This window comes from Amblyomma mixtum, chromosome 1 (genome assembly GCF_055824585.1).
Source record: "Amblyomma mixtum isolate Tamu chromosome 1, ASM5582458v1, whole genome shotgun sequence".
Classification (NCBI taxonomy): Eukaryota; Metazoa; Arthropoda; class Arachnida; order Ixodida; family Ixodidae; genus Amblyomma; species Amblyomma mixtum.
This window is the reverse complement of record NC_143012.1, coordinates 99,100,981-99,124,308: the sequence shown is the minus strand read 5'-3', so window position 1 is coordinate 99,124,308 and position 23,328 is coordinate 99,100,981. Positions and strand designations below refer to the sequence as shown.

The following is a 23,328-nucleotide window of genomic DNA, read 5'->3' as shown; positions in this document are numbered from 1 at the left end:
TTCACTGTAGTCTCAAGAAAGCATATACCGTGGAGGTTGTTCTCTCGACGCGCGTTTCAACGCTGCCGCCTCTCACGTCGTGCTGCCGATCAAACAGCGTCACCATGTTTTTACGACAACCTACTCTCTACGACTGCTACGTTGGGTATTTTGTTAGCCTTGCTGATCTCCCATCAATATAAAAAAAAACTTCCCCATACAAACAGAAATCGGCATGTAATTTCGCGAATGAGCAAAGCAGCAAGCCATACTGCCGTGAGAACTCAGGCATTTTTCAACCGCAGCGCAAGCAACAGGTCGTTAATTCGCGCGTTTCTACCAGTGGTAATTGCTCGCAATCGCTGCAATTTCTGTGGATGCCGATACGGCTGAATACCCAATAAAAATACCAAAAATAAAATAAAAAGTAGGATACAAGCTTTTTCACAACGAAACCGAAACAAAAACTGGTTGTCACCGCCAGGTGGCTGCCGGTAGCTGTTTTTCTGTATAACCCTCATGGCGGTTCGGGTGCTGCGTCGCGTGCATCGCGCTTCGGCGCTTGCTACAATTCGCTACTTGGATTGTGAGCCGTCGTGAACTGTGTTGTGGTTTGCGTGTGTTTCTTCTTGCTCAAGGGTGCACAATCGCGCAGTGCTGTCGACGTAGCCTATTCGAGGCAAAGTGTCATTTTTCTGGTCTCTCTAACTTTTCAGTCTGTGCGCTTCTTTGTGTAGTCCAGGATGGGTGTCCAGGCACAAAGACGCGCGGGCAGTGTCGCGGTGGAAATGTTCCAAATAAGGCCCGGAATATTTTCTTCTGTGTGACTACGTGGTAGAGAGTGCCGGCTACGTAGCACTCGTGCTGAAATCTCACTGGTTGGTGTAGTGCCCGTGACACGAAGGCAAACAGCGTTCTGCACGACTACGCAATCATCTGAAAAGGTAAGCAGTACTCGTGCATTATCCGAAGCATATAATGCTGGAACGGTGACCTGTCGTACTGCTGCAGTATTCGTGTTCAATGCTATAAAAAGCGTTTAAGGCGCTTTTGTTGTCGCCGCGGTGAGTTGCTCTGCCAAGAATTGTCGCTGTCGGTACTTGTTTTGGCGAAGGGGATGCGACCGTGCGTGCGCTAGCTTTGCATGATTTTGGTATGCGCATGTTTGCGCGTTTTGTTTCTTGTTGAGCACAGATTTGTCCTCGTATATGCCTCGTTCTACGCGTTTCTGCCCATGCTTGTTCACACCACCGCGCACGTTTCAAGGACCGGCACTTTGGCTGTGCGTAAAATGTATGATTGTCTTTCAAGATAGCGTTAGCACTTTGAGGGGGATTGAAACACTTTTTATTCGCCGCGGTTTTTGCTTGGCCCTAGACTGTTGAACCTTAGGTCGTGGGGTCGATCCTGATGGCAGTAGCCGCATTTCGATTTAGGTGAAATGAAAAAAAGAATGCCCCTGTGCTGTGCGATGTCAGCTCACGTTAAGAAATTCTAGGTGGTCTAAATTAATCCGGAACCCTCCAATACGATCAGTGCCCATTTTCCGCATCTGAATTCAAACCCCACTATAAAGAAAGCACTGTCTCAGGTTGCAGTTACCAACGAAAGTTAATTTCCGGCCGTCAGGATCTAATTTTTAAATGAGTATGTGAAGATTTTTTTTTTTTATGATACCGATAGCGTTTCTGGCTACCCAGAGTATAGGATCTTGCATTTCGATCACTCTACTGTTTGAAAATTGGTTTCTGAGGAAAACAAGTGACGCAATAATTGTCTCAGTTATTACGATGTTTATCTACGCTTTCGAACGCAGATTTGTTTTGCTCATAGCAAGATTCCTTTACTAGTGCTAGGGGAACTGATGCATTTTAAACAGGGTAGTTTTCCTTTGTATTGAGGCGTATACTTGGGCAAGTATATTTGCGTATACTTGGGCAAGTATATTTTTCGTGATCTTTTTACATTCATGTGATATTCACTGTTGGACCGAGTTCGCATGCTTGTTTTTGTACTCCTGTCATAGTGATAATGGAAAATTGGTATCTGCAGGTGGCACATCTGTCTTCCAGTCCGAGTCAATGGCATGGATTTTGTGGCCACCAGATGAAGTCAAAAGCTGTGTTGTAAGTTGTTACTGCATTGTGCTTTGTTCTTGTGGTTGCCATGAAATGTTCTCTTACTTTCATTGCTCTTTTCCTTAATGCTACTGCTTGGAGCAGTTTGGATTGCTCTGCAGAGCCCATGCTTGTTCACACCACCGCGCACGTTTCAAGGACCGGCACTTTGGCTGTGCGTAAAATGTATGATTGTCTTTCAAGATAGCGTTAGCACTTTGAGGGGGATTGAAACACTTTTTATTCGCCGCGGTTTTTGCTTGGCCCTAGACTGTTGAACCTTAGGTCGTGGGGTCGATCCTGATGGCAGTAGCCGCATTTCGATTTAGGTGAAATGAAAAAAAGAATGCCCCTGTGCTGTGCGATGTCAGCTCACGTTAAGAAATTCTAGGTGGTCTAAATTAATCCGGAACCCTCCAATACGATCAGTGCCCATTTTCCGCATCTGAATTCAAACCCCACTATAAAGAAAGCACTGTCTCAGGTTGCAGTTACCAACGAAAGTTAATTTCCGGCCGTCAGGATCTAATTTTTAAATGAGTATGTGAAAATTTTTTTTTATGATACCGATAGCATTTCTGGCTACCCAGAGTATAGGATCTTGCATTTCGATCACTCTGCTGTTTGAAAATTCGTTTCTGAGGAAAACAAGTGACGCAATAATTGTCTCAGTTATTACGATGTTTATCTACGCTTTCGAACGCAGATTTGTTTTGCTCATAGCAAGATTCCTTTACTAGTGCTAGGGGAACTGATGCATTTTAAACAGGGTAGTTTTCCTTTGTATTGAGGCGTATACTTGGGCAAGTATATTTGCGTATACTTGGGCAAGTATATTTTTCGTGATCTTTTTACATTCATGTGATATTCACTGTTGGACCGAGTTCGCATGCTTGTTTTTGTACTCCTGTCATAGTGATAATGGAAAATTGGTATCTGTAGGTGGCACATCTGTCTTCCAGTCCGAGTCAATGGCATGGATTTTGTGGCCACCAGATGAAGTCAAAAGCTGTGTTGTAAGTTGTTACTGCATTGTGCTTTGTTCTTGTGGTTGCCATGAAATGTTCTCTTACTTTCATTGCTCTTTTCCTTAATGCTACTGCTTGGAGCAGTTTGGATTGCTCTGACCTGATATGTTTACATGTTTATATGAGTAATATTAGTTGGCTGTCAGAATGGGCCGGTTGCAGGCCATTTGAAGTTTTACATTCAATATTGCTCGTCTTTTAACCGTTGCATTCTATGCATGAAGTGCGAAATGTCTGCATGTTTTTGGCTGCATTATGTGATACTATTTGACTACGAATATTAACATTATGATGCATGTGTGTTAACTTAAATATGTGTTTTTATGCCACTCATCGCAGGTCACAGATGTAAAAGAAAAAGTGCACACATGAGAACTGGTTTCATTACTGCTGCCTTGTTTTTGCTAAGCATGGAGAGCTGAGCTAATTGGTTCTGGGTAGAATTATGAGACATCATTCCAGTGTACAAAAACACATGAACGAAGAGAGTAGACTCCATAGACCCCATACTTCAACTGAGGTTGATTCCACAACATGAGCTTTATACATGCAAAGTGGTACTAGTGACCCCTGTGGCTGAAAAGTGTTTCCTCGACCAGGTAACAATTATTCAATGTTGCAAAAACAAAAACATAGGCGTAAGGTTAGCTTGTCACTCAAGTTGAATGCATTGGCGTGACTAAACATTGCCTACCTGGCTGACCCAACACACATTTGCGTTGAGATAATCTATTTCTTTTTCTGCCTGCCTGCTCCAGTCGCCTTACTTCGGCATTGACGCTGTCACGACTCTGTGACAGCATCAATGCGCAAGTAAGGAGACTGGAGCAGGCAGTTTTCACAGGAGAAATTGTAGCCTTAGTGGTAGAAAGCCAGGTTCGAGAGATGAAGTGTGCTGGGCAGCGCAAGCCGGAAGACAACGCACATTCGCAACAGTGACCTGTCATTGTGCCCTATTGCCATCAGGTGTCACACCGCCTCAAGAAGGCCAGTGACAAACACGATGTACATGTCGTATTTTCAGCTTGGGAAAGCTGGGATGCATGTGCCACCTGATAAATGACGTTACGAAAAAGCCTGCCTACAAAACTAAGCACACCAAACCCCTCGTTAAACATGAGGTTGACATGGTGTACAGCATCCTCCTTGCCTGTGGCAAACATTACATTAGACAGACGAGGCTTGCATCAATGAACGCTTGCTTGAACATTGCAGGACAGCTGATTCATTAAGTGGCAGAGGTCATTTAGCTGAGCACATTCGCCTTTGCTCGCACAAGCGAGCATGCAAGGCGTTTTTGAAAGAAACACATGCCTTGTGCAAGTTTAGCACTTGAAAGGGCTGGGAAATTTTTTAAGCCTTTTGTATCTCTGTTGAAAAAGAGAATTACGTTAGCAGCCCTTCTGCAGCGCTCCAGAAAAAGAAATAGATTATCTGGAGGCAAATATGTTTGTTGGGTCAGCCAGGTAGGTGATGCATAGGCGTGCCGATGTGTTTAATGTGAGTGGCAAGATACCTTTACCCCTATGTTTTTTTGTGTTTTGGTTTTTGCCGTCCTGAATAATTGTTATCTGGTGGCGGAAATACTTTTCAGCCCCAGGGATCACAGTACCCCTTTGCACATAAAAAGCCTGTGTTGTGGAATAAACCTCAGTTGAAATATGGTGTCCATGGAGTCTACTCTCTTCATCCGTGTGATTTTGTGTGCCGGAATGATGTCTCATAATTCTCCCTTGTTTTCAGTGAATAAGGAGGGCTTCTGGTGTCTCTTTTTTTGTATGTGATGGTTATAACAAAGTGGCTACCCATAAACTGTCATTTTGGGCTTAATTGAAGGATCCTTGGGAATTTGTTTGACAGCATATTCCATGGGCACTTTCTTGAGAAAAATCAGTTATTTGTTACCCATTTCACTGCATTAACCATTGCTTCTCATCATGTCTCGAAAGTCATTGATAAGCACAAGCTTTCGAGTACCTGAGGGCTGTGTGAGAAGCCTTCTGACATACTTTAAACTACTGAGGATATCTGAAGACAGATTTTACCAATAATTGTTAGCCAATCCAAACCTCTTGGTTCTATCCCTGACAACCTGAAGCTGACCTGTCAATAATTAAGGCTGGAAACCGTTCTGATCCCCAAACTGTTCTCCTATTTTATTGATGTGCATTTTGCATGAACTGTTAGAGCACGAAATGAGTCCGCATATTACTTGCCACCATAATTCAAACTAATATTTCTATACCACTCATCACGGCTCCCATTCTCTTTACTAATGTGCAATCCAACTTTTTGAATTCACAACAGATTTTCACCCAAATTTAGATTCTTTATTTTAGGCAAGTGTCATCGACTTGAATTTCTCCAAAGCTTTTCATGTTTGTCATTATAACCTTTTAGCTACACTCTCATGCTTGAGCCTTCATTCTTTGATATTAGTGTAGATTCATTGCTTCCTGTTCTACGGCTGGCCTTAAAAAACTATTGTACTTCTTCTCTTATGAAGCCCAGCATATCAATATGCAAAATCATAAGGCGTCCCTCATCCTGAGTCACTTTGGGATGTTAAACCCCCATAAACCAAACCAAGCACATTACTAAAGTACATTAATATTAGCCATTCAATAACAGTCTTTGTCTTTATGTCCCAACCTTGTCTTTATGACTGCATTATTCTGAAGGATGCCCCAACTATCTCAGCTACTCTGACTGTATTGACTTTTGCAAGACGGATGAATGGGCTTGTTTGTAATTCATTATGTCAAAACAGCGCAAAGAAGAGAAAGATGAGGAAGGAATGCGACGGTGCGAGTGCTGACTTTCAAGAAGGTTTATTGGAAAGCACATCAAAATATATACACTGTGGCCTAAAAAAAGAATGAAGAAAGGGTGCCTTGTAACATTCACTTTGGATCTGTCAAAAACAAAACGAAAGTTGAATATGAAGCATTTAAGAGGATGAACTCTTTCTTAGGGAGCGATAAAGAAGGTGTGTTAACACATTGATTGCGTTTTTTCTACAATTTCAGTGGCCTCGATCATCTCATGCACAAACTTTTCTGTGTCTGTCTATCACAATGCAGCACAAGAAATTACGCCTCACAGCATAAAGGATGTGGCAAACGATCGCAGTCGCGACAATGAAACATCAGATTCCCCCTGCTAGCTTTGTTCACATCGTAACGGTGGTCTTTTGACCTCTCATTGGCACCTCTGCTAGTTTCTTGCTGAAGTTGATACATTAGCCAGATGGTTCAACTTTAGATTATTACATAGTTTCTTGGCTCTGGACATTGCTATTAACAAATCAGCTGTTGTGTGACACTTGAACTCAGAATTAACTGCCTCCGTTGCCTTGGACAGAAAGACGCCTTTAGACATGACCACAAAACCACCTTCTTTATCAGCAGTTGAATGCGATAGGGCCCACCGTCTTAAACCCGTTACAGTTCAGCCTGCGGGCAAGTTTCTGGCATGGTTCAAACCACGACACCCCATCAACCAACGCCCCCTGAAACACACCTGTCACGCTCAGGTCCAGGCACAGGAAGGCAAGACGTCAAAGTATGGCAAACAGCTCCAGAATAGTCCTCTTCGAAGGAACAATGGCAAATTTTGGCCCGTATATGCTTCAAGCAGCAGACGAGGCAGCAACTCAGTGTCGACATTGTGCACCTTGTTTTCAGACACTCGTGCCTTGGCTTCTCTGCTCCGGGCTAGTGAGCGCAAAGTGGCTGCAAAGTGGCATTCCAGATGGCTTTCACCTGGTCAACGGTGCGTGACACCGTCAACCAGCCACTCCCTGGCTTGTTTTCAGGCACAAGAGTTTGACAACAAGGTGCACACCTTCAGCTTGGAGTCGCTGCCTCGTCTGGTCCTTGAAGTGCTTATGGACCAAAATTTTCCTTTCCTCCGAAGAGAACTATTGTGGAGATGCTTGCCATGGTTTGACGAGTTGCCTTTTCCACGCACAGACCTGAGTGTGACAGGTGTGCTTCGGGATGTTTTGATGCAGTGTCACGGTTTGAACCCTCTTTAGGAACTTGCCCACAGGCCGAACTGTGTCGTATTTAAGAGGGTGGGCCCTCTTGCTTTCAACTGCTGATAAACGGTGGTTTTGTGGTCGTATCGAAAGGCGCCTGTCAGTCCAAGGCCACAGATGCAGTGTATTCTGAATTTGAGTGCCACTTACTATCTGATTTGTTAAAAGCAAAGTCCAGTGCCAAGAAACATTAACAATCTAGAGTTTAACCATCAGGCTAATGCCATCAACTTCAGTAAGAAAAATTGTCCAGCTATCTTCTTTACCGCAAAGACCCATAAAGGTGACTGCTCCTTGAGGGTTGTAGTTTAAGAGAATGGAACCTGTCAGAAACAAATCGCCTTCTCTTTGCGACATAAAATTAAGTTGCTGAGCATTGATGACTCCTCTCGTGTAAGATCTGCAGAGAAAGTAACGCAGTTTCTACACAATAACTCTCGCACCAGTTTCATGGGGTGCTATGTTGACATCAAGGATTTATATTACGCCATCCCTCAATCAGGATCAATAATGTGTTGAAGAATTCATTAACCTAAATGGAGCAGTGGCATTCCAAACGTCTCAGGCGTTTTGGTGAATAATTTTGTCGCACTTTTAAGCTCATACCTTCAGTCCACCTTTATTACATTTCAGAATAGCTTGTTTTTGCAAAAAAAACTATTAGCGCCGCTGTTACGTGGCTTATTGCAGGATCTCCAATTCTGACGAAGCATTGTCTAAGGTGAGAGAGGAGTTCAGTCAAAGCCTCAGTCCACTTTGAATCACCACTGAAATTATAGAGGATAATATGTCATCACATTTATTGGATCTCAATCTTGGGTGGTTACACTTGTTGGGCTTACGAGCCAAGGGAAAACAAGCTACTTTTACCATTTTCTTCGGTTCAGTCTAAGCTGGTCAAGAGGTGTCACTAACCTTTGCTTCAAAAATTCCTTAATGAAATCCTGTTTGATTGCCATGACATCCAGTTTTGCCCAGCTCATATGCCGTTTGTCCTTTACTGGATATTTAGAACCTTTGTCAGTGTCTTTAGCCGATTGCTTTAAGCAGAAGTTGAAACATTCTTTTTGTGCCCCCGTCGAGACTGTAACTCCCAAAAGGAAGTTTGTACGTACCTTTCTCTACATCCACAATTGGTCGCACCGGTTAAATAGGCAGTCGAGTTGGCGTCGATATTGTTTTTCTAACCCTATGAAGTTTCAGTACCTGTAGTCAACCGAGATTATCCATCAGAGTCTCTTCGTGCACTGCACAGAAGACATAGTGTGTTCGAACGCCTTGAAATGCGGCTATGTTTACAGTGGGAAAACAGGCAAGTGTGTCACTGAGAGGTTTAAAAGACCACCACGACGATGTGAACAAAGCTTGCGGGAGAACTTTGATGATTCACTGTCGCAATTGCAATTGTTTGCCAGATCCTAAACGCTGTGAACCGGAATTCATGTTCTGCATTTTGCCTGACAGACACAGAAAAGTTTGTGCGTGAGATAATCGAGGCCACTGAAATTTAAAAAAAAACCGTAATCACTGTGTTAGCACACCTTCTTTACGCTTCCTAAGGAAGAGTTCATGCTCTTAAATGCTTCTTTGTCAGTTTTTGTTTTGTTTTACACTCATGCAATGTGGTTGACACAAGGTGCCCTTTGTTCGTTGTTTTTTTTAGGCCACAGTGTATATATTTTGACGTGGTTTCCAATACACATTGGCGATAGTCAGCACTCATGCCATCATATTTATTCCTTCGTTGTCCTTGTCTTGTCTGCATTGTTTTGTCACAACGTATTGACCTCCTTTCCCACCTCTAGGGTTAATGGTATGGAGAAACCTTAACCAGATGCAGCCCCACATACTTGGAGCATGTCACGATACATGCTGCTGGCACCACAAGGGCACTCGGGTTTATCAGGAGATGTCATGATCTGTGTGCTCTTGCCATGCTGCACAGTTTATGCATAAAAATTTTATTGATTCCAAACTGAAGTATTCCCTAGCTCTTTCAATTTTGCACCAAACTGTTTGATGCTACGCCACCAACTCCCTTTAATCCAACAGCGACACTTGGTAGAGCATATGTGTAATCAGTCATCTCATTTGACCACCAGACATCACTGCATAAAAGGGGAAACGCTCGTTTAGGTGTGTTCCATATACTCTACAATACTTTTCCACAACTTAATGTTAAATGTTGCTGCCCCGCTTCAGACCAGGATGCCATCACAACTAAATCAAGAAATTTTTCCTGTTCCCATTGAAGAATAAATCAAATCAAAGTTTATTTCCCATCTAGCACTACAGATGGAGGAATCGTAGAAAAAAGCTGCCCTTGGGCAGCTTGACGAGTCTACAATCCTTATTATTGACAGGGAGGCAACACAAGAGTTTATACAATTTTAAAAAACAAGCACATCAAGGAAGCACCGGAGAATACACGAAACAGCAATATGTATACATAATGAAACTTAAACAATGTTATGCAAAAACAAATTATGTAGTTCATGACGTGAAAAAGAAAACAAATCGAGGTTAATGTGGATATACCTATTTAGAAGAGATGGAAGTGTGTACTGAAGGCATTCCCTACCAAGATTTAGTCGAGGTGTTGGCACTGTCCATTCTTCGCCACGTCTTGTTGGGTAGACTGATTCTTTTTTCCTTAGTTCTGCAAAATTTTTAAGATTTGTTACATTCTTCTTGATTTCTGTTTTAAAAGTAACACTGAGGCGATATTTATAAAGATTATGTGCTTTAATAACTCTGGAATGACAAAAGAAAGCTGCACTGGGATGTCGGAACGGTAAATTATATGCATTTCGGAGATATCTTTTTTGCATTAAATGAATACGTTCAAGGTTAGTGAATGTTGTAGTGCCCCACACCAACTGGCAATAGTTTAAATGCGAGTTGAATATTGAATTGTATACCAGCATCTTAGTTTTTGTGGGAAGTATGTATTTTAGACGGCCTATAACACCAGTGATTTGAGCTATTTTTTTCAAGATATAATTGACATGATAATCCCATGACATACTGGCAGAAAATATGACCCCAAGGCATTTAAACTGCTCAACAATTTCTACAGCCCGCGAGTTTAATATAATATTCTCGTGCAGTGGGATAACTTTATTTTCGGCCTAAATATGACAGCTTTGGTCTTACTCTCATTTATTTGCATCAGGTTAACTGCAGACCAGACCTCAAGAGGCATTGTGGCATTACATTGTTTGATAAGTTCATGAACATTTTCACCCGAAAAAAATATGCTCGTATCGTCTGCATAGATGGAAAACTTTGTATTATCGCTAATGTTGACAATATCGTTTCGGTAAATATTGAAGAGTAGAGGCCCTAGCGTACTGCCTTGGGGGACACCGTAGAAGAGCGGCTTCGGTTCAGACTGTATACCATTTATGTACACCACTTGCTGTCTAAACGACAAATAAGAACTTAACAATGAGAGCGCTTTTTCTCGGATACCATAGTAGTGTAATTTATTTAGTAAGATTTTATGATTTACCAGGTCAAAAGCCTTTAAGAAGTCCACAAATACACCAATGACAATAGATTTGTTTTCAAGTTGCTTTATTATATATTCCTTTTGTTGGAGTAATGCAAGTTCAGTGGATTTGCTTTTGCAGGAGCCAAACTGAAATGGTGTTAGCAAGTTAAATTTATGGATGAAATTTGACATTCTTAGATGCAGCATTTTCTCAAATGCTTTCGAAAACACTGGCAAAATAGAGATTGGTCTGTAGTTGGCGAGGGCGTTGCGATCTCCTTTTTTGTAAAGAACAACAACTTTTGCTAATTGCATTTTTTCCGTAAAAACTGCAGTTTCTAAACAGATGTTAAAGATGTGAGCAAGTATGGGAGCAATTATGTCAACTACATGCTTGACTGGCCGTATTTGGATATCATCAATGTCACAGCTACTGCTATTGTTAAGATTTGTTATCACCGACACTACTTCGTCTACCGTGACTGGGTGCAGAAAAATTGTTTCATCATTCTGAATTCGAACATATTTGCAAGCGTCAGATCCGGCAGCACGTGTTATAGCACGGGTATCCAAGCTCGTTAAAAAAGTATTGAATACATTAGCCAGTTCGACGCCAGAAACTTCCTTTCCATCAATATTTAATTTTGTTAATGCAGTGCGTGAACTGTCCCGCTGCAGAAGTGTATTTAATCTCGACCATAGTACACCATTTCGAACATTCTTAACATCTAGAAGTGACACGTGATAGGCTGTTCGTGTAGACCGCAGTTTTTTAGTCAATTTGTTCCTATATTTCTTAAATACCGCAAGGTCCTCAACCTTCCGGCTGCTCAAAAATTTTCTGTACAGCTTGTCTTTCATTTGTATTTCTCCGCGAAGCTCTGGCGTTACCCATGGCTTGCGGATTCTGCGACTTTTCACGCGTGTTACAAGAGGAAAGCAGTCGTGATATATCTGTTTAAAGCAATCGACAAACGTATTATAGGCAACATTTGCATCATGAAGTTCAGCTATCTTACTCCAATATACTTTCATGAGCGCATCCCTAAAGGATTTCAATGATGATTCTGTAATAGCTTGGTATGTGATTGATGTGGACTTACTTCCTATTGTACTAGCGTTCTCAATGCAAGCAAACACAGGAAGATGGTCACTAACACAACAAGATAAAACACCAGAAAAAGCATTCAGCTGCATAGAGTTAGTAATAATTAAATCGAGAATAGAATGGCCTTCGCTTGTGACTCTACCTCACCACATTTTCATTGCATGTGGTCCCTCAAAATTATGGAAATAAGTGATATCGCTTGGAGCATTGACACTGGTTTGTTATACCTTTTCTTTGCTGCTGTTTTTATTTTTTGCAACTGATGTATCAATGGATTGTATGCCTCTTTTCGTAGTGTATCGTCTGCGACATCTCAGCTGTGCTACTGCAGTCACCCTTCTGATGTTACCTTTATATTGTCCCTCTTATTAATACCCCACTAAAAGCCTTCAGAGGACAAAAAACGATGGCTTTTTTATTTTGCTCATTATGGCACACGTCAGGCTTATGTTTAGGGATATAGGAGAGGCCTTTGTCTTGCAGTGGTGCTAGTTATGCTGCTGATGATGGTACTTAATGACGAGCATATGATATATTGAATAAGAACCTCAAATTATTTTTCTTTTTGAGTGCGAATAGCTTCAGTGGTTCTTGATTTAGGCTCACTTTATTCCTGTGGCCACAATACGGAGTTTACTTTTTTAGCACTCTAATACTGGCAAGAATAAAAACTTGTGGATCCTAATTCTTTCATTTCAATCTTTTCTGCAGAGTGCATCGCCCAGTTTTCCCAAGCCCTCATGCACCGGTGGTACATCAACAAGGCTGTTTCATGGGGCCCAGCTGCATTGACAAGTGGCTAAAGAAGAGCAAGAGGAGCATGAACACAAAATAAAACTGGCTGTAGGAGCTTCATCTATTTTGAAATTTGCTGTCTCATTGCGACAGACATAACATTGCTGCATGGCCCCTGCCCCAACATCTCCCAGTCATTCCAACATGCCCAGTCATTCCAACCTGCCCAGTCATTCCAACATGCCCAGTCATTCCAACATGCCCAGTCATTCCAACATGCCCAGTCATTCCAACATGCCCAGCATTCCAACATGCCCAGTCATTCCAACGCATTTTCCATTACCATAATCCACCAAGGTTTCCAGTGTTGGTTTCCAATATTTACATCATTGCCTTTTTTTCCAATAGGGAGCGACGACCACGGCAGCCAGGCAGCAGCAGAGCTCGTCGCCCTGAGCGCGCGCGAGCGGTGCCGTTGCCGAAAGCTCGCAACATAAGCAGGCGTGCTTTGTCGCTGCTCGAGAAGTATTTCTGATAACAAGGCGATCTTGCCTTGTGATATTTGTACACCATCCCAAGCAGCGCTCAGGCATTGCTGCACGGCGGCGAAGTGCGACACCGGTTGTGAGCGGAGCTTGGGTAGGGCGGCGCAGCGATGCTCACCGCTCCGTGTCTCCCTGCTTGTAGTGGGGCGGCAGTTCGCAAGCGACGATCGGTGCAGCGCGTCGGCCAAGCTTTTAAGGACACGCCGTTCAGAAATCGAGCGCTGAATCCTGACGACGACGACGGCTCGCTCACTTCCATCTTTCGGCAGACAGTGCCGAAGGGCAACATCTTGCCGAACCCTGGCTTTGCAACCAACGACACAGCACGGCCGGTCAATTTTGATTGCGTATGCGACGGAGGTCGCGACAGAAATCAGTAGTGCGGTGACTCCAAATCGCACCTCGATTCTTGATTCGGTTCGACGGCGGCGCCGGCGGAGTGACAAAAGCGGTACGAGCAGACGAAAACATTGTAAACCGGAAGTGCAGTACTAATTTCTGACACCAAACACACAATAACTGCGTAAACATGCATATAAACGACAACTCTGCTTGCTGAAATGCGAAATGTTTCCGAAAAGAGTAAGAGTGTGAAGTATCTAGAGCTTCTAGTTTGTTAAATGCGTGATTTCACGTTGGCACCGCGAACCAATCATAGCCCAGCACTTGTGACGTAAAGAGTACAAACTGACGTAATGAGTACGGATTCGGGCGGAAGTTCACCGCCGCTGGTCGCCGCGAGGCTCGGGAGAGGTAGTTTTTGAAAATGTATTGTAAATTATCTACTCGCCTTTGATGTATTGTACGCGGCATGAACGTTCAGTGGCCTACGCTCTACATAATGCAAGTATTTGTTTGCCAACCTCAGACACCCCTTTCAGGGACCCTTTAAGAGGGCTCACCAGCTACAAGGCAACTCAGATTTGAACTTTTTCTGTCGATAGATGGCAGCACCTGAGTACCCCAAAAAGGAGGGAAGTTTTATTGCCCCTCCAGGTGTGTAAACTACACCGCGACCCTTGACCGCGACACGAAAGTATTCGTTCTTCCGCGTACAAAAAGTAGACCCAGAACTTTCTGTAGGTATGCGGCCAAGGTTCTGGGGACCGAAGCACAAAAAAGTTAACCCATCTCAAGCCATTGAGCACAGAAGGATGTGGGGGGTCATACAATGGACCATTTCCCAGTAATTCCACCAATGTAGCGTTTCCGGTTTGGGTTGCCTAAGCTTCCTTGAGTCTTTTCTGCGAAAATTCTTTTACAATGTTAGGGTGGGGTTACTGGTTTCGCCCGAGCAGACAGGTGTGGTCAGTTAAAATGGCGGAAGAGAGGCTTGGTGCATCCCCAGGACATTACCCGGAAAAGGTTCCATTGTGTTTAACACCTATGTAGTCAGTCTCTAAATAAAAGGAAAGAAAGGAGCTCCTAGCACAAGGCCTTATAACTGGTTTTCTTCCCATTCCCGCGTAGCCTTCCTTACATAGCTACAGAAGCATGTCCTCGGTTGTAGTGACAGCCTGTAGCTTACTTTGCCTAGTCTCGTACGAGGTTTCCCAGCGCCGAACACCCATCTTCCGCTTCTCAGCACCAACAAGGCACCACGCAAATCAAAATTGGATGAAACTTAAAAGGACGAGAAGTGTGGTTTGCAAAAGCACCGAGAGCGTCCTGTAGCTATGCATGGTGACTGAACGGAAACTTTGGCATTGCATAAGCGAGTGCTTGCTTAGCTCTGTTTACATGAACCAGTAACGCCAGGTCGAGTCGGGGGTCGGGCTGATTGAAGTCAATCCAACTCGACCGACGCGTATATACATCAACTCGATTTTAGCTAGTCGAGACCGGTTCATAAGCAGTGACACCAAGCGTCCAGCACCGCATTGCGAGCGAGCAGTGGTAGCATCCAAGATTCAGCGTTGTCGGTAACGCGTTACTTTTTTCGGTAACTTAGTGACGTACTAGTTACCATTTGGGAACTGTAACGGGTCACGTACTTACGTTAACATTTTTCGGTAACGTGAAGTGTCACGTTACTAGTTACTTTTTTATTTAAATTGTCCCCCTCCGCCCCTTATTAAAGAAAAACAAACGCCGAAAATGATGTTGCAAATAAACAAAATGTACCGGTGTTCTCGACGACCATTGTTGCGGCTCGCATGCATGGCAAAAAACACCTGCCCTTGACGACGCACTCAACTAAAAAAAAAAAGCACGAACACGCAGTCACACACTTGTCTTCACCCCCAAACCACTCACATCCACAACTCTAAAGAGTGGATGCATGCCGAGCCATCAATGGACCATTTGTAGAAATCTGTAAGTCAGTTTCTGCGTAATTAAGCTTGTTTTCCAGCCAAAAGGTCTCGTTCCCACGCGACACACTCGCATTCCCTCTTCTGAGCAAACTCATGAATGTCGCCAGTTTACTTCAGGATGGCCCCAAGAGAGTCGTCGAAAGAATACAATGGTACAGCACAGAAAAGGGGATTGCAGTCAACCTGCTGTTTCTATCTGCAATTGCGGCTACGTTTCAGGTTATTGAGTTCCTAAGCGAGCGAAGCTGACCTCGAACACCTTGACGTAAACACTCGCATTTTTGCGGTAATTATGCAGGTTCAAGTAAAAAAAACAATTTTATGTGCGCTAATATATTTTTTCCGGAACTATGACATGTAAGCATTTCTTTATTGCTACACAATCTCCGCGTAATTTCGTAAGCAGAAGCACACCAAAATTACTGTAGAGTTGTTGAGTTCAGCTATGTTTTCTTTGTGAAGTTGGAATTAAATGAAGTGTGAGCTTTATAAAATTGTTATCTTGAGTTCTTACAGCGAAGACGCACTCAATAAAATTTATTGCCATGGAGTAACAGCAAAGTAACGTGCGATAGTTTTTTTCGGTAACGGTAACGCGTTACCGTTTTTTGTGGGTAACGTAGGGCGGTAACGCGTTCTTTTTTTTTTAGTGTAACGAGTAACGTATTTAGTAACTTTTTTCGGTAACGCCTACAACACTGCCAAGATTGAGGCACACCACCGCTGCTTCAGAGGTGCGACAGCGCAAGTGAAAAACAAGTTTGCATTTATCCTCTCCCCTCCGTTTTTTCGGCCCGGCAGCGTTCACAAGCACATCGGGGCAGGGTGGAGATAAGTCAACCCCCGAGCCCTTGACTCTTGACTCGACACGGCGCGTTTACGTGAACCCAGTAACCGGTTTTTGACCCGATAACTCGACTCACGTGTGCTTTGGTGCAAACAATGCCTTACTGTGTGTGCTGCGGGAAGGGTGGGTGGGGGGTGAGGTGCTTTTGGGTGTGGCTTTGCATCCCGCTTCCTTTTCGCACCACAAGCTCGACATAAAAAGAAAAGCAGAATCCTTTCGAAATACAGCCCAAGCAAGAAAAAAAGGAAAGAAAGAAATCAAGTTCGTCCAGGTTCTAAAAAAAAAAGGTGTGCGCACGAACACAGACAAGCAAGAAGTTGGTGGTAGAGTGTACTAGCGACAAAATAATTTGTCGCCAGGTGGAGCCACATCGCACTAGTAAAATTTTAGCGCGAAATTCAAATCCCCGCTGAAAATACATACACAACTTTCAGAGCCTGTAAAATACAAACACTAGGTTCGATATGGATAAAAATTGCGGCTTAACAATCAAGAAAGAAAAACGGAGGAAATGTTGCGGACGAAATTTTGATATTTGGCTTAGTTTTTTCCCGAGATGACATGAAAGTTCGACATATCTAAAAGCACCATTTTTCTGGAACTTTGCGTCTAATTGGTAAAAAAATGAAACTTAAACAATAAAATCTGTCCGCAACATTTCCTCTATTCACTAAAGACGAAAACGCTGCCACAAACCTCATGAAAATCGAGCCATGTTTAGACACGGTATAGCTTCTGAAAGTTCCCATGTATTTCCTATGGACACTGCCACTGGTGAACCCTCTTAAGGAATGGCACAATAACTGCTTTTTTCCAAGACTCTGGTATTTTTCCCAGTTTCTATATTCTGTTGAAGAATTGTAAAAGTGTTCTAATGAAGCTTCGGAAAGGTGTGCCAGCATCTCTTAATGTATTCCCGGTGTAGTCTGTTTACCGGCCGACGGTACTTGATGGATTTCCTCGAGTGTAATTAAGTTGTCATATGGCGCATTTTAACTGCTACTGGTTGGAAGTCTGTTTTTTTAGCTGTGTTTCTGTGCTTTAAAAATGTCTGTATAATGTGTAGAACTAGAAATTGTAGAAAAATGTTCCACTATTTTGTCTGCCTGTTTTTGAATACTTGTTTTTGTACATGGGGCTGTGAGAAAAGGGATTGTGAAGGGGGAGTAGCTACCATTTACTTTATGAACTTTCTCCGACATTTTTTTCGATGTTATTGAACTGTTTATAGATACTATGGTTTTGCCATAATGTTTTTTTCCAGTACTTAGACAGATATGCCTTGCTTTGGCTCTTGCCTTTTTGAAATTTATAATGTTTTCATGTGTTGGGTATGAGACGGGCGAGAGCTACGTATGAGGCATAGCCTCTGAGGTCAGGCATAAAGGCCGGGTTTGCTGAACCTGCCTGCACCCTGTGGAATCGCCCAAGGCCATCTATGAGGATTATGGAAACCTCCATGCAAATGAGCCGCACTGCAGCACTGAACCGGCCCCGGAGTAAAAAAACAAAACAAACAATTGACCCCAACTGGCCTTGTCAAACGGAATGATCTGGAATAAGTTAAAACCAACTGGAAAAGCCTTATTTCCAATTGATTATGGTTGAGTCAAGGGGGGAACAAACTGAGTCCAATTGGACCAGCCATTCGGAAAGAACAGGAACCTGTTGGAACCAACTGGGAATCATATATTCAATTGATTACGAGTGAGTCAGATGGAGGAAGCGAGTTCAACTGGCCATGATAAAGTGGAAGGAGTTTAAACAAATAAAGAAAGCCTTACTCCGAGTTGGAGCCCAACTATACCTTTCAGCAGAGCGAGTTCGAACCAAACGGAAAAAAAAAACTATTTAATAGACTTGGAATTGGTAGGTCACGTTCCAATTGGATACTCAGTTGAATCAGTCTTTGCCAACTGGCAAGCCGAATCGGTCTAAGCAATGGCACCCAACCGGCATCTACAACTACACCGTAAGTATACTATAGTAGGATACAACTTAAAAAAACAGCAGTTGCTAACACTGGGCCGCGGTCCGCGCGTCTTGTATTACTCCGCTGCCCAATCGCAACAGTAAAAAAAATCAACTTTTTAATGTTTGACTATATCAAACAATCCACGTGTCAAAATTCTAGAGCTCGTAATTTTTTTCTTGTGATAAGCTTCTTGTTTAGGTAACAAGAAACGTTTAAGCAGCGGACTACTTTTTCATCGTGGAAGAATTCTGTGCGCAGAGGCTGAATGTGGGCGGAGCCTTGCTGCAGACTTAGGTTGTATCCGACTATAGTGAACATCTGCATATCTGACAAACATGGAAAAACTAATATCCAATACTGATATAATTTATGTTATTTCCGCAATCGAAATAAATAACTGCGCTTAAATGGCAAGCGCCACCTCATCATGGCAGTCCCACATATGAAGTATACAAGTGGGAGCAATATTGTGTTTTGTATACGTGGAGGTGTGTTGTGGTTATGTTAGCATTGTGTGACTACTGTTCTAGAGGGGGATGTATGCTTTGCTTGATTTTCACAAAAGCATGTAGTTGTCGTAATTTCAATTCCTTTGCACCTTGGTATTACATAGAACATCTCCCAGCAGTCTTCACAAATCGGTTCTTTCTTTTGCCCCATAATATCTCTCACATGTATTTAGCACAGCTTAATTAATTTTATGGCATATTATGTCAGTTTCCTGCATGGATGCAATAATTGCCATAGAGAAGGCGTCCTGAGATTTGGATCACCTGAGGTTCTTCAACATGCACTGACATCACACAGTACATGGGCCTCTAGCATTTCGTCTTCATCGAAATGTGATCGCTGCGACTGGGATTGAACCTGCATCTTTTGAGTCAGGTGCTGCTGGTCACGTTAAAATTGGTCCAACTGTGTACTAATTTACAATTGAAAATTTTCATTTAGTACCAATTCAAAATTTCTAATTTGGAGACAATTGTTCTTGTTTTTTCTTTTACTGGATTGTAAGCTTGCACAGTAAGAACCCTGTGCTCATGTTGGCTGTTGTATAGATGGTGAAAATGGCGATAGCTTTCGTCATGAACCCTGGAACAGGGAATGCCAGGGAGACGGTCTCCCACCCCCTCCCAACATTTCTCGAGAAAGGGAAGCGCCCCCTACCCACTACCCCTCCTTCCGTTCACGACTGCTTGCACTTAGATCATATTTTTGACAAGCGCTTCAATTCTAAGATGTTATTAATGTAAAGCACAGCAGGGCTGAGGTAGTTGGCTTTCTAGCCAGTTGTAAAACACTTTCGAGTGACCTAGTTATGTCCAAACAGAAGTTCTCGATTGTCTGACCCTTACTGCAAGGGCACCTTGAGTCTCAAGGTGGTGGTGCTTGGCACCAACACGGACCCTTAGCCCCCATGCAGAAGCTGTCATCCACACCGTGGTGAAAGGTTCTGGGGTGAAGTGTAGAAACTATGAATGGTGGTGGTCAGGTCATGGTCAAACCCCGGCCGATGGGCTCCTTGTCTGTCTACCAGGTTGAGGGCTCCAGGACTTTCCTGTGCATAAGACGATGAAACACAGGTGATCAACTAGGAACTGTCAACATACAGATATTGCATGAATAAATGGACGTCAAATAAACCTGATCAATACCTGAAAAGGTCCCGCATCGAAGTACCTCTCGATAAGACTTGCACTGACTCTGAACACTTTCCACGCTTACTTATTGCACACTCCCTGAATGACAGTGCTCCCGTAGCCTCAATGTCTGTCTTCATGAATGCGAAGACTCTCGAAAAATTCATTGGAAAAAACAGAAATCCGAAAAACTCTCCTCTGGTGGCCTACTTGTTGAAGTTTCAAAGAAAGAGCACACTGAAATCCTCCTGAAACAGCAGCAGTTTGCCGACCTACATGTGATCATAACTCCCCACCGTAGCCTAAACACCATCCAAGGTGTGATATCTGAGCGTGACCTCATCCACCAAACCGAGTCTGACCTCCTTGAAGGCTTCCGTCACCAAGGTGTCATTGCCATTCGCAGCATCACAATGAGGCAGTATGGTGAAGAGCTAACGACATGCCATTGTCCTCACATTTAACCGGACACGACTTCCAGAATCGGTGAACGCAGAATTCATTCATTGTAAAGTCAGAACATATGTCCCAAACCTACACAGATGTTTAAAGTGCCAAAAATATGGGCACAACTCAACTACCTGTCGCGGAAAGCTCACTTGTGCAAAGTGCAGTGCACTTGAGCGCCCCACCAAAAACTGCAGTGCCACCAAGACAGAATGCCCAAGCAGCCACGGGACACACACTGCTTGCTCAAGAACTTGTGAAATTTTCAAGAATGAGAAGCAAATTATCCAACTAAAGGTAACTGAAAACATCACATTAGCTGAAGTCCGGAAGAAGCTTTCACTTCTCTCCTCAAGATCCTATGCTGACGCAGTGCACCGGGGGTCCAGGCAGCATCTAGCCTAGGTGGGTACACAGTACAGCTTTGCTGATGCGTGCTTGTCTTAGCCTCCCACCAAGCATCCACTGTGGCTGCACCAATCTTCCAAGTCCCAAAGGTCAACTTCTCACAGACCTCTGGGTCAACAAAGACCACTAGGAGGGAGTCTGTCCCTCGTGACAAATCCCCAATCGCTTCAGGGTCTTCATCACAGGCGATGGATGCAACTTCAAACTGCTCGACATCAGAGACGTTCAGGAAGTTACCCAAAGAGAGGAATTTTCTAGACCGCCTCAAGCCAAAAAAACATATTCCATTCAAGCCACCTCATAAAGGCGACAATGTATAAATGTATGTCTCTTCCTCATGACCTTCCACGACTGCGAAGAGCACCATCCAGTGGAACTGCTGAGGGCTATTTAAGAACCACCTGGGTGACATATAGAAAATACTTCACACAAATTTCCTGAAAAATTGTGCTGTTTTCCAGAAGGACAGACAAGGCAGTACCGACACATCGGGGGCGTTGCCACTGTGGCTCAGAAAAAACAGCCCATGAAAGTCTTTTGCTGGTTACCGATTTAGAGGCGGTGGCAATATGAGCCCTAATTTTTGGAAGAACAGTAACAGTATGCTCTCTTTATATCCCATCTGATCAGTGCCTACCCAGCGAGGAGTTTGAAAGGCTCACTGACCAGCTTCCGGAACCGTTCCTGCTGGTTGGAGATTTCAATGCACATCATCCACTATGGGGATGCACTAGGACTGGTTCCAGAGGTGCGCTAATCGAATGATTTCTGTTGTCCTCGGGATCCTGTATATTTAACAAAAAAGACCCAACATATTTTAGGATGAAAGCACTCCGATTTGCAACTTTATCTCCTGTAGGAACAAAACAAACATAGCAGCACCAACTTCTGCCCCACCTCTGACAGAAGCCACAGGACCCTTCCATATGATCCATGCACTACCATGCAAATTATAAACGCAAGCCCGACCACTCACTTTGTGAGTAACAGCCTTTACATGATAACGGCCATTTACATGAAAACATCTGCATCAGCTGAGTGGAAACCATACATACACACCTCATTTAAAACAGGCAGTTAAAACCGATAGCACACAACTCATACACGGCAACAGACCTTGCTATCGGTTCTCCATCTTTCTTGGCAACCACAAAGTGGGCTGCCATTAATAGTCTATTAGGCATTGAGCACTTCCCTATTTCTTTGAAAAATACAGGAGAAATAATTTCAGGTACGAAGAACCCCAGGAAAGTTAAAGAGCAAGCGGCTGACTGGAAAGTGTTCACAGAACTCCCAGAGTTGCCTCCTTCAACTGATAATATAGGCATTGACAAATTGCAACTCTGCATTACACTGCAGATTGTCGGTGCTGCAGAGAAATGCATTCCACAGACATCCGACAAAGTAAAAAGAAAATGCAGACCATAGCGGAATTCACAATGCAAGAAAGCTCGTGAGAATCAAACTAATGCATGGTTGAACTTTTGCAGGTATCCAACAGTCGACAACTTATAAATTTTAAGCGGGCAAAAGCTAAGGACAGACGCATCCATCGTGAGTCGAAACGGGAAAGTTTGAAATCGTTTTTGTAACTGAACTCTTATACAAACTCACATAAAGTGTACCACAGAATAAGAGTGCTCAAAGGCCCCAGTGCACACCCAGCATCTCCTGTCAGCACTGCTAGTGATTCACTTGGGCATAAAGCAGATGCATTAGGGCAGCATTTTGAATATGTACTGATGGGGACAAAATTCACCAGGACGCGAAACTGATGATATTGGCCTATAGGTGCGAAGTGTGCTATTGTTCAGCTGATTTTACTAGCACACATTATTGAGTCTAACGCCTAGTTCTATCTCCACAAGTATGGTCTGCAGCTACCGGCTGATAACAAAGCTATACGCGTTAGATGTTGATCGTGTGCCTTGGGCACTTTTGTCCCCGACAGTATACTTAGCTCATCACACTGCACAGATTCCTTTCTCAAGTGCAAAATAGCTGAGGAATGAAAACCTATCTGTGATAAAAGGCCATCCACAGGAGGATACAATTCCACCTTTACCTTGCGGGAATTGAAGGTGGCACTAGGGACATGTGGTAATGCAGCAGCCAGCCCAGACAAAATTACATATGGTATGCTTAAACACCTGCATGAAGGCACGCTTGAAACGGTTCTATTTCTCTTTAACTAGATATGGTCTTTTGGACGGCTGCACAAAGCATAGAAAGAGACAGTTATTTCAACGATACTGAAACAAGGGAAAGAACACACACTTGTGGGAAGCTACAGGTCAATTGCCCTTGTGCAGTTGCTTGTGCAAACGCCTTGAAAAAATTATAAATCGCCATCTCATGTATTATCTTGAGTTCAGTGGCCTTCTCGACGAATGGCAAGCCAGATTCAGGTCTGGCCGGTAAACTGCTGACCAGCTCGTTGCATTTGAGTCATATGTCAAGGATGCCTTTGTCCATAGACAGCACTATTTACCTGTGTTCTTTGACCTAGAGAAGGCATATGATACAACATGGCGTTATGGAATCCTCCCTGATCTGCGCTCACTTGCAGCCTTGGGGAACATGCTGAAAACCATACAGAGCTACCTCTCCAAACGCACCTTCAAGGTTCGTGTTTGAAACACTTTT

At 43.4% G+C, this 23,328-nt stretch overlaps 1 long non-coding RNA gene across 3 annotated transcripts; it reads left to right on the top strand.

Annotated features, from left to right (window-relative positions):
* The first annotated feature begins 241 nt into the window (after positions 1 to 241).
* LOC149367317 (uncharacterized) lies at positions 242 to 12,629 on the top strand. 3 transcript variants are annotated; one of them, XR_016284704.1, is made up of 4 exons: positions 242 to 923; positions 2,032 to 2,282; positions 3,039 to 3,112; positions 12,482 to 12,629. It is a non-coding gene; the product is annotated as an uncharacterized LOC149367317 (long non-coding RNA). The 3 variants fall into 3 exon arrangements; XR_016284703.1 differs by having other exon boundaries at positions 248 to 923; positions 2,032 to 2,105; XR_016284705.1 differs by lacking the exon at positions 2,032 to 2,282 and having other exon boundaries at positions 258 to 923.
* The last annotated feature ends 10,699 nt before the right edge of the window (positions 12,630 to 23,328 follow it).